The sequence below is a fragment of the Pelobates fuscus genome, chromosome 7 (genome assembly GCF_036172605.1).
Source record: "Pelobates fuscus isolate aPelFus1 chromosome 7, aPelFus1.pri, whole genome shotgun sequence".
Classification (NCBI taxonomy): domain Eukaryota; kingdom Metazoa; phylum Chordata; class Amphibia; order Anura; family Pelobatidae; genus Pelobates; species Pelobates fuscus.
The window spans coordinates 136,196,501-136,214,540 of NC_086323.1; the positions used below are offsets into that span (position 1 = coordinate 136,196,501).

The window sequence follows — 18,040 nt, forward strand, 5'->3', positions numbered from 1 at the left end:
CCATCATTTTATTCATTTTTACTTATTTTTTCCTGTATGAAGATATTAAGACATATTTCTTTTTGCAGATCCACTTTAAGAAGGACATACAATTACACAGGCTTAGCACCATTCTGATAAACGGATAGGGATGCACTTTCAATAGGGCAAATTGCGTATCCGAGAAGAACACAACCACTTTTAAGGGAGCACTTTCATCTATGGAGCTTACGGAAGGTGAATTTAAATTATGTCTTGAGCCAGCCAAAAGTAATTTCAAGCTCTTCAGAGCAGACTTCAAGGAATGAAACAAAACCTAAAATCCTTTTTACACACCACAATTTGCTAACTGTTAGCTTTTCCTCGATGCAGAGAGTTTAAATTGTACTAATAAATAACAGAGACTTAGCTGGGATCTCTTTATCCTTAATGATGGCTCTTTTAAACAGATGCAGTGATAATGCAGAGTTCAAGAGCAAAGGCCCTGTGTAAAATGCTGACTATATGAAACCTCTGTGAAAACTAAAGAGATTTAAAGTCAGCAGTGCTTATGAATTAAGATGTCTTTATATAAAAATAACTTAAACACTATAGCGTTATGTATTCCTAACTCTATAGAGCCCTTGTCACAGTTTAGGTGACTAGGCCCCCTGTTCCGTGGCGAATAAAGGGTTAATTAACCATTTCTTTGCTTACCTTAACCCAGCGCCGGTAACCTCTTCTCCCCCATCGATGTCAGCTTCAGAGTGGAGCCGAACGCGCATGCGCGGCCAGAGGTGCGTGCACATTCAAAGCGGCCCATAGGAAAGCATTACTCAAGGCTTTCCTATGGGGATCTTTTTTGACACTTGACTCCGTGAGGACGTCAAGCGTCAAATAAGTGCAATTTATGCTGTGTAAATTGCGAAAGCAGCCTGTATTGGCTGTCAGGGAGACAGCCACTAGAAGCTGGATTAACCCTGCAGTGTAAAACTGCAGGGTTAAAACTAGGGGGACTTTTCACCCAGACCACTTCATTGAGCTGAAGTGGTCTGGGTTCCTATAGTGGTCCTTTAATACTTAGCAAATTAATTTATTTTTTCATCTGTTCGAATGGAACTTTTTTTGTTTATCAAATATACTCACCTCCTCTTGTATCGTTCCTGCCGTGAGCCTGCTTACCAGACAGCCACTAAAGGGACTTCCGGGCTGTTAGGCGACTTTTGGTCACCTGATGCTCAACGTCATCACGCTATGCATGGGGATGTCCAGTGTCACCCAAAACAACATATGGGTAAAGCCAAAGACGAGCGCATGCTCATTAGGTCTCCCCCGCTGGCTGACGGTGGGGGAAAAGCAAAGGCGTATCTGAGTCAGCGTGGTGGACATCGGAGCAGGACCCAAGTAAGTGACAGAAGGGGGAAGCTATAGTTTCAGTAAAAGCACTATACTTTAAGGCAAATTGAAAGCGTGGCTAACTTAGAGAATTTTTCCATTTGAGCTATTTTGACCTTAAATTTGAAATTCACTTTGAATTCTCACTTTAGTAAATAACCATGACAGTATTTATATATAATGGTGTAAAATATGCAGTAAAGACACATTTAACCACACTTACCCCCTTTAAACTAACTGTGTAATGGAGACTGCTAATTTTGCACACTTTTGAAAGACTGTGCAAAAGTTGACACAAATTGCCATGAGTTGTTTGTGTGAGTTGGAGCCCTGCTGAATATTATGGCAACCGAGACTGCAAGAATAATTTGCAGTAATTCAACTAGCTGTGCGAATCAGAGCTCATTAGAATATTATAATAGTATCATATATTTGCACAAAATGCCCTTTGATGCCATAGCAGAAGACATTTGGTCATACTAACCACAGATGTGACAAACAGATTCTTATTTAGATGAATTTACAGAAATTACACTAGATTGGATTTTGATTAATCTTAAAGACAAACTGTCACACCTGTCACTTGTGAGGTTAGACTATATTTAGATACACCTCTTAAAGAGATAGCCTGCAGTATTATAATCACTACAATGTACACTGTAAAGATTATAGTGCTTTGAGTGTTTTTTTTTTTTTTTTACCTTTGTACACAAGTGCCCTGTGTGACAGAATTGTGTCCCATCATCTACATATAGAAATGATGGATTATGGTTAACAATGGTAGCAGGAATTGATGTCTAGTAATTATACACCAAACTTAAATGCATATAAAATGTATGTATGTTTAAAAAAAATAAATACAAAAAAAACTTCTTAAAGAACTTAAAAAAACATAACAATATACAACATTGGCACACCATAGGGTGCAGTAGCCTGAGAACCTTAGAAATGGCTGGTAAGACTAATGTGTTTTATTAATTTATTCCTTAACTACCACTAAATAAAATCGTTACAAATATTTTATGCAAGCTAATCTAGTATTTTGATGAAATCATAAAACATAGATGGTCCCTCTTCCAATATGGCTTCAAAGTTGGTAAACTTGTTTTGGTATGATCGAGAACAACATGCCAGACTGGGTCTATGTAGCAGTCACAAGACATTTGGACTTTGATTTTCTAAAAAGTAAAAGATTCTGATAGCAGCTGGAAGTTCCTAACAACCTTTTTGAGATTATATTAGAAATGAAGGCATCACATGTTGGAAGAACTTGCAGTTCACTCTGCATATTACTTCTATGAACCTTGTGTCCTTATATGTGTATATTCTCTGATGGTGTCGAAATGAGGGTCAATAGAATAGGAATTGGAAAGCTGTCCATCAAATCAACCGTTATTGATTCTCCCCCCATATGTGTCAGCACATGTATTGATAGATTTAAGATGTTCAGTATGAAACTCATGCAGACAAAAAGCACACCTCCAGGAATTCTAGAAATGAAGGCATGCAGGATGAGTGCCAGCATGTTTCTTGTAGACTACTGCCAGCTTTGCATTTTCCATTTAGGAGGTTCCTCTATTCAAATGAATTGTGTTTGGGTCTTCTGACAGGGCTATATTTCAAGGATTCACAATTCTGTATATCACACACTTTGGTAATAGATTTAAGCTCTAGCCATTCCGAGCATCATTCCTGGGCTGCGTGAGTAGATCCTTTACAAGAAGCAGCTGCCGGAGGATGGAATCATTGAAAATAGTCTCCTGTACCTGCCTTACCACACAAATTCCTGCCTATTTTGTGAAACTATCTAATAGAACATCTAACTTAAACATGTCAAAATCAAATATTCCAAGTCATGCTCAAAATTAATTGCTCCATTTAACTGATATATACACAACATATAATACAGCGCAAAGAAACTACCGTGTTCTCTATAAGATGAAAGAGGTGATAAATGGGATTCTTGAGAGAAGTACCGTATTTTTCGCTCCATAAGACGCACCTCACCATAAGACGCACCTAGTTTTTAGAGGAAGAAACCCAGAAAAAAAATATTCTGAACAAACTGTCCCATAGTGTTTCTTACTATGGGACAGTTTGTACAGAATATTTTTTTTCTCCCCTGTCCCATAGTGTCCCCCCCTCCCATAGTCTTCTCCTCTCTCCCATAGTCTTCACTCACCCCCTCCCCATAGTCTTCACCCACCCCCTCCCCATAGACTTCACCCACCCCCTCCCCATAGACTTCATCCACCCCCTCCCCATAGACTTCATCCACCCCCTCCCCATAGACTTCATCCACCCCCTCCCCATAGACTTCATCCACCCCCTCCCCATAGACTTCATCCACCCCCTCCCCATAGTCTTCATCCACCCCATCCCCATAGTCTTCATCCCCCCATCCCCATAGTCTTCATCCACCCCCTCCCCATAGACTTCATCCACCCCCTCCCCATAGTCTTCATCCACCCCCTCCCCATAGTCTTCATCCACCCCCTCCCCATAGTCTTCATCCACCCCCTCCCCATAGTCTTCATCTCCCCATCCCCATAGTCTTCATCCACCCCCTCCCCATAGACCTTATCTCCCCCCCTCCCCATAGTCTTCATCCACCCCCTCCCCATAGACTTCATCCCCCCCCTCCCCATAGACTTCATCCCCCCCTCCCCATAGACTTCATCCCCCCCTCCCCATAGACTTCATCCCCCCCTCCCCATAGACTTCATCCACCCCCTCCCCATAGTCTTCATCCACCCCATCCCCATAGTCTTCATCCCCCCATCCCCATAGTCTTCATCCACCCCCTCCCCATAGACTTCATCCACCCCCTCCCCATAGTCTTCATCCACCCCCTCCCCATAGTCTTCATCCACCCCCTCCCCATAGTCTTCATCCACCCCCTCCCCATAGTCTTCATCTCCCCATCCCCATAGTCTTCATCCACCCCCTCCCCATAGACCTTATCTCCCCCCCTCCCCATAGTCTTCATCCACCCCCTCCCCATAGACTTCATCCCCCCCCTCCCCATAGACTTCATCCCCCCCTCCCCATAGACTTCATCCCCCCCTCCCCATAGACTTCATCCCCCCCTCCCCATAGACTTCATCCCCCCCTCCCCATAGACTTCATCCCCCCCTCCCCATAGACTTCATCCCCCCCTCCCCATAGACTTCATCCCCCCCTCCCCATAGACTTCATCCCCCCCTCCCCATAGACTTCATCCCCCCCTCCCCATAGAATTCATCCCCCCCTCCATAGACTTCATCCCCCCCCATAGGCTTCATCCCCCCCATAGACTTCATCCCCCCTTACTGTCCCCCTCCCCTTGTCCCATAATTACTTACCTGTCTTGTAGCGTTAGCCAGCAGCACAGGGCGCACCGCGGTAGTGGAACTTGAATTTCATGTTCCGGTTTCCGGCGGGACTGAAAGGAAGTGCGCACTCAGCTTGTGCACACTTCCTTTCAGTCCCGCCGGAAACCGGAACATGAAATTCAAGTTCCACTACCGCGGTGCGCCCTGTGCTGCCGGCCAACGCTGCAAGACAGGTAAGTAAAGCTTCATATTCGCTCCATAAGACGCACAGACATTTCCCCTCACTTTTGAGGGGAAAAAAAGTGCGTCTTATGGAGCGAAAAATACGGTATGTTATTGAAAACCAGGCAGTTCAAAGTAGTGGGTGAATGAGTAAGAGGGTGATGGAAGTTCTGGAGGAGGGAATTAGTTACCGTATATACACGAGTATAAGTCGACCCGAATATAAGCCGAGGCCCCTAATTTTACCCCCAAAAACTCGAGTATAAGCCTAGGGTGGGAAATGCAGCAGCTACTGGTAAATTTCTAAATAAAATTAGATCCCAATAAAATTACATTAATTGAATATGTATTTACAGTGTGTGTATATAATGAATGCAGTGTGTGTGTGTGTATATAATGAATGCAGAATGTGAGTGTGTTTGTAATTAGTGTGTGTATAATGAATGCAGAATGTGTGTGTGTGTGTTTGTGTGTGTATAATGAATGCAGAATGTGTGTGTGTGTGTGTGTTTGTGTGTGTATAATGAATGCAGAATGTGTTTGTGTGTAGTGTGTGTATAATGAATGCAGAATGTGTGTGTGTGTGTGTAGTGTGTGTATATAATGAATGAGAGTCACTGCAGACCACTACCACTACAATGATTTTGGTTTATGTTTTGAGTTATGAAAGATAAAAATACATACTGGCCACCAGAAAGAGGGAAAAAAATGTTGAAAGCATAAACACGATGACATATTTAAATGTCATGTTATAGTTATAAAAAGGTATTATAATGTTTTTGTTGTCTCATTCTATTGTTTCACTCATTGACAGGTAAAGAAAAATACTATACTATCTTTCATAGTCAGTGTTTTAAAATATACCAGTCATTGAAGGAACACTATAGTTACCAAAACAATTTTAGATTAAAGAAGCTGCTTTTGTGTATAAATCATGCCCCTGCAGTTTCACTGCTCAATTATCTGCCATTTAACTGTTAAATCACTTTTGTTTCTGTTTAAGCCACACGTCCCCTGGCTTTGACTGACACATCCTGCATGAAAACAAAATGGTTTATAATTTTAAATCAAATGTCACTTACTTTAACCCCTTAAGGACCGGACTGTTTTTGCGATGTTGTACATTTGCGACCAGGCATCTTTTTACACTTTTGTGGTGTTTGTGTTTAGCTGTAATTTTCCGCTCTCTCATTTACTGTTCCCATACAAATTATATATTGTTTTTTTCAGGACAAAAGTGGCTTTCTTTACATACCATTATTTATATAATCTCATGTAATTTAATTTTAAAAAAATGAAAAAATATGATGAAAAATTAAAAAAAATAAATGTTTTTGACTTTTATGTGAAAAATCTTTTACTCATCTACAAAAGCCACTGAAAAAAACTGCTAAATAGATTCAAAATTTTGTCCTGAGTTTAAAAATACCCAGTGTTTACATGCTTTTTGCTATTTTTTTGCATGTTATAGGGCTATAAGTACAAGTAGGATATTGCGGTTTCAAAACATACATTTTTAAAATGTATCAATAGTGACATTGTAACACTATTATCTGTCATAAATCGCTGAATAACACCCCACATGTACATATTTTTTTTAAAGCAGACAACCCAGGGTATTCAATATGGGGTATGTCCAGACTTTTTTAGTAGCCACTTAGTCGCAAACACTGGCCAAAGTTAGCGTTCATATTTGTTTGTGTGTGAAAAAAGTAAAAAACTAAATTGAACGCTAATTTTGGCCAGTGTTTGTGACTAAGTGGTTACTAAAAAAGACTGGACATACCCCATTTGCAATACCTTGGGTTGTCTTCTTTTGCAAATGGTATGCCATCATGGGGGTAATTCTCATTCCTGGGCTACCATACGCTCTCAAAGGCAACGTAACCAACCTGGCCATTTTCAATGTAAAAATATTTGACCCATATATTTGACCCTGCAACTTTGAAAAACGCTATTAAACCTGTACATGGGGGGTACTTTTATACTCAGGAGACTTTGCTGAACACAAATATTAGTGTTTCAAAACTGGAAAATGTATCACAACAATTATATCATCAGTAAAAGTGCTGTTTGTGTGTGAAAAATGCAAAAAAAGTCACTTTCACTGACAATATCATCGCTGTGATATGTTTTACTGTTTTGAATCACTAATATTTGTGTTCAGCAAAGTCTCCCGAGTAAAACAGTACCCCCCATGTACAGGTTTTAGGGTGTCGTAGAACGTTACAGGGTAAAATACAGTGACAGCAAATTCAATTCTCTGGACTTTCGGCCTGGGTTGGCAGGCAGGTCCCTTAAATTGCAATCAATAAAATAACTTAATTATGTAAAAATATTACATAAATATGCACGTAGAATTTAAATATATATGCATATTTATATATTTGAAGTCTACGTGTATATTTATATAATTATTTATGTAATTTTGTATATGGACATATGAATAGTTCGTATTCTTTTTATTTATTTATATATACATAGATATATATACAATTTCATTCTAAGTGTATTTTGATATAAATATATATATTAATATCAAAATACAGTTAGAATAAAATTTCGTATAGATATATAATTTTTTTTAATTTTTATTATTTAAATTTTTTTAATTTAATTTAATTTACTTATTATTTGTATTTTATAATAATATATATATACAATATATATAGTTATTATATATATTATATATACGTGTGTAATTTAATAATAAGTGTATTTTTATATTAATATATGTACATATTAATATAAAAATAAACTTAGCATGACATTATATATATGATATATAGACATATATTATATAGGTATAATATATGTCTATATATCATATATATATATACACATATATAATAATATTTTTTTTTTATTCACTATAACTTTAATTTTTTTATGATTTTACACTGGCAGGGAGACTGCCTGTCAGCACAGACAGTCCCCCTGCAGGCAGATACTTGGACACCTATTGTGACCATGTGGTCGCCCTGTTGGGCGATCACATGGCCACAGGGGTCCTAATCCGCCATGGGGAGACTGTCTGGGCTGCAGGCAGTCTCCCCACAACGGGAGCAACGCCGATCGCCGCCGGGGGAACGACGGCGATCGGGTAAGTACCTCTTAAATTTAGGACGGTTCAGGACCGTCGTCGGTCGGCAACGCAAAAATGCCGATGACGGTCCTGAACCGTCTAGCGTCGTTAAGGGGTTAAAAGGTTTTATCTCCTAGTCTGTAAATTGTAAACTTTAATCAGACACAGGAGACTCCTGCTTGGTCTAGCAAGCCATTGACAGAGCAAAAGATAAGACATTCTAAAACAGAATGTTCCTTTAACAAAACAATAACAGCAACCAAAAAATTAAAAATAAACACTTTTATCCCCTTAAGACCGCAGCCAAATGTACAAGTTGTGAACGAAACAAAATGTAAACAAAACCTGGCATTTGCGCTATATGTCTGTCCAACCGTAATTCACCTCTTTCATATTAAATGCACCCCCCTTATTATATATCATTTTATTCAGGGGAAACAGGGCTTTCATTTAATATCAAATATTTAGCTATGAAACATAATTTAATATGAAAATAATGGGAGAAAATAAGATCTTTTTTTATTTTTTTAGTTCTACGTGACATTTTAACTGTCAATGTCATAATACTGTTTGCTTTTACTGCAATAAAATACACATATTTGTATTCAGCAAAGTCTCACGTGTAAAACAGTACCCCCTGTGTACAGGTTTTATGGTGTTTTGGGAAGTTACAGGGTCAAATATAGCGTGTTACATTTGAAATTGAAATTTGCCAGATTGGTTACGTTGCCTTTGAGACTGTATAGTAGCCCAAGAAATAAATTTACATCCATAATGGCATACCATTTGCAATAGTAGACGACCCAAGGTATTGCAAATGGGGTATGTCCAGTCTTTTTTAGTAGCCATTTGGTCACAAACATACCCCATTTGCAATACCTTGGGTTGTCTACTATTGCAAATAGTATGCCATCATAAGGGTAATTTTCATTCTTGGGCTACCATAGGGTCATAAAGGCAACGTAAGCAATCTGGCGAATTTTAATGTGAAAAAAATGAAACACAAGCCTTATATTTGACGCTGTAATTTTTTAAAACACCATAAAACCTGTACATGAGGGGTACTGTTGTACTCGGGAGACTTCGCTGAACACAAATATTTGTGTTTCAAAACAGTAAAAAGTATTGCAGCAATAATATCGTCCGTGTAAGTGCTGTTTGTGCGTGAAAAATGCAAAAAATGTCACTTTTACTGGCGATATCATCGTTGTAATACATTTTACTGTTTTTAAACACTAATATTTGTGTTCAGCGAAGTCTCCTGAGTAAAACAGTACCCCCCATGTACAGGTTTTATGGTGTCTTGGAAAGTTATAGGGTTAAATATAGTGCTAGCAAATTAAATTCCCTATACTTTAGGCATGGGTTGTCAGGCAGGTCCCGCTAATTGTAATTAATTAGGATACCTAATTATGTAAAATTATTACATAAATATATGTGTAGAATTAATATATGTATATATATATACATATGTGTATATAAACGTATATATATATATATAATTTTTTAAAAATATTTTTATTTATATATAGGTATATATATAGTGATATATACGTATATATTTATGTATATAGATATATATATTATTTCGTTCTACGTGTATTTTGATATAAATATATATATATATATATATATATTAATATCACAATACAGTTAGAACGAAATAAAACACATCTATATATTTTTTAATTTTATTTTTAATTATTTTTTTTACGTATTTACATATTTATTTATTTTATATTATATATAAATATATATATAACAATAATTATATATATATTTAATCAGTATCAGTCTACATGTAATTTGATATTAATATATATATATCAATATTAAAATACACCTAGACGGTGTAGGTGTGTGTGTGTGTATATGTGTATATATATACTTAGATCATATATATATAATATATATATGATCTAAGTATATATATATATTTTTTTACACTTATTTTAATTATTTTAATTTGATTTCCAGCCAGCAGGGGGACTGTCATTATGGTTAGTCCCCCTGCTGGCATTGCTGCAGCCAGCTATCCCGGCCATGTGATTGTGAGGTCCTCGCAAGGACCTCACTCTCACATGGCCCGGGGGGGGCTGAAGAGGATGGAGGTGCCGCGGGGGGCTCCCTGGGAGTCCCCCCAACCGCGATCGCTGGCGTGGGATCGCCGGCGACCGGGTAAGTGAAAAAAAAACAGAGGGCGTACTATTACGTCCTGCGGCGTTTAGAGCCGCTTTAAAAAGGACGTAATAGTACGCCCTCCGGTCTTAAGGGGTTAAACTAAAGTGCACATCCTTCAAAACCATATACAACATTAAGAGGAAATAAATTTTTGTATTTAATGCATGAATGATGGTTTAGACTTAACGTGCGACTTGCGCACATGCTGATGGACTGCAACTACCTAACTTTCATTATAGAGTAATTACTATTTAATACGAGTAATCTAGATAACTCATTAATGTAATAATGCATTCTCATAAAAACCAGGAATTAACATTAAAAACCCACCTCCCCCCCTTAAAAAAAAACAACAAAAAAAAACAACCCTATAAAAGTGTAAACGTAAAATGAACATGATAAGAAAAGGAAATAATCTAAGATCAAGGGAAAAGAGGAAGAGCTCTGTAGGCATGCATTTATAACAAAGGAAGAGATGCACATATGAGCAGTGGAGATTTATTATATAACATACTTGTGACAGAACCATCCGTCTGTCTATTGTAGTGGATTGGTCTATTTCCTGTACCTTCGTGTAAATGGCTGTTTCCAATAGCCCAACCATACGAATGACTGTTTTTCACCGAACAAAGCTACCGAACGGATGGCCACCCAGGATAGAAGTGTGCTGCTGGTTAACCTCTTGATCCCAATTAGAACGTTGTGGTTAACCGCAGACACTTCTCAATTAAACCGAATTCAGGGTGGCCGTCGTTCGTATGTCGACCACGAGGCAGCGGCCATTTTAAAATGCACGAAAGCCCAGCGGTGTTCGGCTCTGATTTCATGGAACTAAAAACGGACACTCTACCGAACACCGCTGAAACAACGGACAACGGTACGAACACCGGCTGTTCGGGAGTTTTACCACATACGAAAGGACTTAACCCAGATAGCCTTCCCATGGAGTCAATCGCATACCGAAAGACTGTAAGAACTTTGACTCCATGGCGATTGAACTATGCGTATGGGATCTGAGCGCTATTCGTCAATAATATGCACTCAGATCCAGGCTATCTGGGGATATGTGATGTGAATGTGAAATGTTCGGTTATTATAAAGTTATGTATTTTTATGCACTTTCTGGTTTTGTATTTAAAATGGCTATGTGTCTTTGTCCTGGAGATAATTGAATTACTTTTCAATTATCTCCAGGGCAGAGGGGATGGAATCATATTGCATTGTAGGAAAAGCCTGTGACTGTATGTCCGAAATGTCCTCCTGTCCTACTGTAATTCCAGTCTTCCATTTGGTCCCCTAGGGGAGTGTCCACCAAGTGGGAGACCTGCATAAATACGGGCGGGTAGCCCACAGTAAAGCCAGATCCTGTTTGACCCTCAATGCGGAGCTTCTGTCTCGTTATTGGGGGGATTTTTTTATTTATACCTAGAGACTGATTATTGGAATCGTAAGCCGCTTGGTGGATATCTTGGTTCGGCAATTAGCGGCGGTTCGTGGATTTCTGTTCGGGAGTTTTGAGTCCTTTCACGGATCCCGGTCGGGAGATTACCGCTTCCCCTGATTATGGTTCGTGGATTACAATTATACGAACGGATGCTTGATATTGCGAGAGGGGAAGGTAAACTAAACGGCGGTTTCTCTTAAAGACACTAGGAGGGTCGTAACAATACTATATAAAGAAAAATATTTTAATTCTTGATTGCATGGAGAGCTACTGGCCATATGTTTACATAAGAAGATCCTTAAAATCAGCCACATTAAGCATTCTTGACAGCGATGCAGGGAAAAATATTATTCACTGAGCACATTTTAAAAGAAAAGGGTAGAAAATTTAAAATGTATAAGTCTAAAACAGTCAACTGCCCAATAATAGTTCTGTGATAATTAGTACAGATCTTTGCCACAAGGATATAGTTATAGAGGCCTTAACACAATGCTGTTTGTTTTCTTGCCAAACTATGCACAGTTTCAGATCTGTAATGGTTTGAACTAAAATAGAGAGCAAGTATATGAAATAGACAACTGAAATGGCACAGGTTTTGTTGGAGATGTACCAAATCATAGAGATCTCACAACCTGCAGCCAAACGTAACTATCAATAATTCATTATTGTTAAACCATGAGACACGATGAAAATCTGTACCGTTGAGGGGACATGAAGATCTAATTTGGGAACTAATGGTACTAAAACACAAACTATGTTTAATTCAGCATGGTATAGTTACTAACGCGTAGGACTTAAAGCAGCACTGTCTTGTCCGAATCCAGGTTTTTTGTTTTTTTTAAACCCCCCTCACGACTCCACTACATCTAATTGCCCCCTAGAGATCCCCAAATGCCCAAGCCCCCCCATATTACCTATTTTTTTATCTTTATTTTCTGCCTGGACCTAGGTCCTGGGCGTTGCCATCTTTGTGTGGGTAGATCAAGTCCCTGTGGAACACGTCATCTGCCCACACTAGATAGCACTGTGAAATTCCCGTGCATGTCCAGTTAAACACTTGGGCATGCAAATGGGAATTTCATCTATTAATTCGTCAGAAAGACGAATAAATGAATAGCAATTTCAAAAGAATGAACGAAGACCTCTTCGTTCGTTCAGTTTATAACAAGGAGGGAGATACCGGCGCGCAGCTCCCTCCTTGTAATATGTAAAAATAGAAGCGACAGGGAGCAGTGCTCCCCGAAAGTTCCTAAGCTCCCCCCCTTCCCTTCCTCACTCTATGGGGGTCAATATACTCCCATAACAGCATAGGGGAGATTAAAATTTAATTGAAATTGAATGAAATTTCGAACCGAACAAAAGTCCTGAATTTCATCCTAAAACGAATGGACGAAATGCCGGCGTTCAGGTATACGGAAAGGAGGCATCATGAGAACACGGAGGAAAGGTAAGAATTGTAGGAAAATTTCTCTGACCACAGGTCAGGTCAGAGATGGTCAGGCGTAGGAAACTGCCATAAGACAAAGTAGTCCCTACTTTGTCTTATGTTTTAAAGAAAACTAGAGCAGACAGGAAGAGATGAAGAATAGATCCTGAGAGAGGAAGAGAAGAGGAAGCGATGGGGGAAAGGTAAGTTCGGCATGACCGTGCAGCTTTAAAGTGAAAATCTTATTAAAGTGACAAACCATTACCAAAATAAAAATTAAATCACTGTTTAGTAACTATACCATGCATTTATACCTAAAATCCGCCTGTGCAAGCCCTTAACCCAGCACAGACTTTCTGTGGCTCTTTAATCACAGACTTCTAAATGCAGATCGGTGAGAAGTCTTTAAGAATTCACAATCAGGTTCAGTCCAAGCACAGTCAGGACAAACAATAGATTTTATATTTGTGACCTCACAAAGAGATATTATCTTTATTAAATAAATGTATTATAAATACCGGGAAGTTACATTTCCAATTGAATTCCCCTAGTTAAATCACCATGTATGGATTTGAGTAGCTGAAACTAGCTTAACACACATTTTAAGATGTCAATCAGTTGTGCATGAAATCTTGTGAATGCATTCAGTTAAAAACAGGATTCAAAGATGTCTGCCCTATACTGAGCAAGGGGAAGCAAGCAGAAGAACTGCAATACAATATTTATTTATATGCATGTAATCTAAAATATTTATAGCGGCCATAAAACATGCAAGCTCTTATTTTAAATAGTAAAAAAAATATTAGTTTTCTTTTAATGCATTATATTAAATATCACACTATATTTGGATTATAGCAAATAAGATTTTTTTTATTGTATATATATCTATCTATCTATATATATATATATGCGAAGACTTTTATTTCTAGTGTTGCTTTTTTAAGCTGTCTGCCCATCTTCTAAAATATATTAAAACATTTTAAAACACCTGGCTCTACTCTATCGTTAATTGCCATCCAACAATAAATATCACATCCTTAACATTTCTAGCATAAACGAGACAACACCGACAAAACAACAAAAACTACGTTTGTGTCCTTTAATACAAATGTGCCTTAGCATGTATTTGCCTTAGCATTTATAGAACTTTATAATTTTGCATTATTTAACTTTTCAATTCTGACCTCAGAAGTTTCATCTGCTTCAAACCATAATGACAATGAATCATTATGTTCATGTTTTGTAGGGGCCTGAAGGCTTTATATGATTCGTCTGCAATATCTTTATAAATCAAAGACACAGCCACTCTGCCTGCATTGTCCATCAGCAGAACATGGAAAACCCATTGCCTGGCTTTTTACTCTGACCCTCAGGAGCAGTGTGTAGCTTGCTTTCTATACATAAAGAGGACAGCCTGACTAGAGACTTGGGGCCTTTATGCCGTTAATTGTGGCTGCTCTGGTTCCTGATTTATGGCTGCGGATAAAGCGAGCATGGGCTGCTTTTCTTTAGAGACAAAGATGGGCATATGCTGGCTGGCTGCTTGCATAAATAAATAGGGCCAGTATTATTACATTTTCAAATTTGATGGGGATGTGGATAATTGGTTTGTCCTAGGGAAATGCAGCAGCCAGTCTCCTCTGTCTATATCTGGATCTGTACAAAGCCATGTATTTACTGAAAGGGACTTCTAACATCTATATTAACCCCTTCACTAACAAAGTTACCTTATGGACAGACATAATACCGTATAATGCTTCAGCTGTACAGTATTACAAACACAATGCTGGACTCACAAGTAATTAGAAATTAGCAATTCATAGAGAGAAACTATAGCAAGGTGTATAATTTGGATATGTTAATACCTGCAAACGAAGTGAATTAAAATTTTTAGTCCAAAGTTTACTGAAAATAAAGGTGAACTGTGGTTTACTATTTACAATTCAATTTGCATGCCCAACTATTCACTTTAGTGCATAACCCTGCTGCTTATAAAAACTTGCATGCTGTAGGCCAAGATCCTAAAAGAGGAGGAAATTACATTATGAGATGTATTGCCAGTAATGCAAAGTTATCCAGTGAGGTTATAAAAAAAATAATAAAATAAATGTAAAAACCATATCCTGACATGAATGGAGTAAAACTTCTGGCGCCGAGATCCCGCTGAACCTGCAGCTATTAAGTGGTAACAGCGATCCACGAGAAAAATATACCTGTTGCCTGGAGAAAAGTACCCTGAGCAACCTGCATGCGGTCCCAAAGCAGATAAGAAATAGAAGTACCCAAATGAGCTGCACTGATGCGTAGCAATAGCTCCAAATATGGCAGCGGCCACGTTTCTTCCCAGAATCTAGCGGTGCAGGCAGCGACATCACTACTATATCACCGGCCCCAGGCGATCAACCGAGGTACAACCAAAAGTATCTAAATCTAAAAAAAAAAAAAAAAACACATATAGTGTAACACTGTATGGAACATAAGAAAGCGCAATCAGGTTAAACTCACAGGATGAAGGAAGATATAATCGCCTTAGGGTGCCTCCCCTGATGGAAATAGGCTAATCCAACAACTCCTCCTCCTATACCAGGTCCCTGGTATAGCACCAATTTATTTTAATTTTGTTTGTTTTCAAAACCTTTTTAGAAATAAAGCAGAAAATATTTACTTTTCAACCCTGAGTCCGGCCCTTCATGCTGCAGAGCTATTGCTGGAAATGAGGAGTTGTTGGATTAGCCCCCCATTTCCATCAGGGGAGGCACCCCAAGGTGATTATATCTTCCTTCATCCCGTGAGTGTAACCCAATAGCGCATTCTTATATATTTTCCATACAGTGTTACACTATTATATGTTTGTTGATTATATGTTTTTTGTAGATTTACAGCTGTATCCTCCATACTTTTGGTTGTATCTACATTGTGTTTCAAGGGATACGTTCTGGGATATCCCTGGAGGAAGCTGTCACCACTATCCATTGAGATAAGTGTTGTTTCACTACACTATTAACTCTAGGTGTGGGTGATATTATTCTGACATTTGTGATCAAGTAAGAACTATTAAAAAGTTCCTGGATCAGTTACAAATGTCCTTGCAACACAGCTCTACCTTTATAGCTAAACATATTAAGAAGGATATAAAGCAATAAGATGAGCAAACTGACCACCTAGAAAACGAAATGGAAGAGCTGGTGCAGGTCCATAACAGGATGGCAGACAGACATGAAATGTTAGAAAACTGATTTCATGCATTGGAGCACAAGATGGCAGATTATGCGGTTCCCTCACAGCAAAATATTAGAAACACTCCCGAGTGAAAAGCTACAAGTTAATATAATGGATTTGCCCAGACCAGGGAGAGATTTCACTAAGTGTGCCATATCTTTATTAAATTGTAACACAAAACTGTATTCTAAACTGGTGGCTACTTGTCTGGACTCTATCATCCCTTCCATTGTCCAAACTGGCTTTGTTAAATCCAGACAAGGCTCTAATAATTCAATATAACTCCTTAATATTCTCCAATTTCTGCAGCAGCAGTCCACTTTGAGACTGCTGGTGTCTTTGCATGCTGAATAGACTTTTGACAGACTAAATTGGCACTATATGAGACTGATATTACAGCGTTTTGGCTTCTCCTGTGATGCAGTTAAATCCATTATGGATCTATATGTTGCTCCTTCTGTACAAGTCCTTTATGTGGGGCCCACTTCAGACCCTTTTCAAATTAGAAATCTCCAACTGTCTTGTTTTGGGATAATTAGTACAATTAAGATGGTAGTTCTTTCCAAATTATTATATGTAATCTTGCCTACCCCACTATCAATTTTCAAAGCTATCCAAATGCTTATTACAAGGTTCCTCTGGGGTCATAAACACCTGTGAGTTGCTGTTCCTTAGATCCATTAACCCCTTAAGGACACATGACATGTGTGACATGTCATGATTCCCTTTTATTCCAGAAGTATGGTCCTTAAGTGGTTAAAGAGGTCCTTGGGGTACCTAACATCTGGGAGTATTATAATGCCAGGATCCTAGCACAGGCCATTGTATATTTGTACTGAAGAGGGTGGCACAAGGGATTGATATGGAAGCCTATTTGCAACTATGGTTACCAAAATCTCTAAGACCACGGAGACTCATCCTATGTCCAACTACTAAGTAGCAGTGACCGTGTGGACCAATTTCACAAGAAACAGTAGAGTGGGAAGATACATGCCGACTCAAGTCTAACAGGGTACATGAAAGGCAACTACGTTTGGGGTCCTGGTGGGGAAATAGATTGAGGCAGGTATTGCAATTGATGAGGGATAGCCAGATGATTCCCTTCCAAGAGTCATCAGTTGCATACAGACTTCCTTTTAGGGTGGTTTTTACTTACCTTCAAGTTAAGAGTAACATTATGCTACATGTGCTGCCACTTTTGACTGACTCCGGAGGTGAGGCTCATAATTTCTCTTTGTTGCTGCTGAATGCCTGTGTACACTCACTGAGGAGGCCAAAATGGTTGCCTATGTGTTATGCTTATCACTTTTTCTTTCATGAAGAAAATAAAATAAATTACCTGCATAAATGAGAGGAGGATTTGCAGAAAAAATATCCACTTAGGGACTGGCATAGAGTACTTATCTACGGAGAATCACTAAATGTACAGACCACTTAGAAATGCACAAAAAATTGGAGATCGTATATGACACCTTCCAGGCTACAAAAGATTGTTCCCAAACTATCTGCACAATGCTGTAACTCAAAGGGAAGCACTATGATGCACATATGGTGGTCATTCCCCTTGATGCACCACTGCTTGTCATTTATTCATAGTTTGATATGGACGGTCTGTAAGTTGATGCAACATCAGCTACCAGAGAGCTACTTGTTATTAATATTACCCATGAATCCCCCGTGCATATATATCTTGCTGACAGCACGGTTTTGCTTTGCTAGAACACAGAAATCGCCCAGGGTTTCCGAGATAATCCAGGATATTAACAAATGTAAAATATGGGATATTGGGGCACATA

The 18,040-nt window shown here is 38.6% G+C and overlaps 1 protein-coding gene across 1 annotated transcript in view; it reads right to left on the reverse strand.

Moving 5' to 3' along the window:
* RAD18 (RAD18 E3 ubiquitin protein ligase) overlaps positions 1–18,040 on the reverse strand; it is a 470,945-nt gene that overhangs the window by 94,020 nt on the left and 358,885 nt on the right. The window lies entirely within an intron of this gene.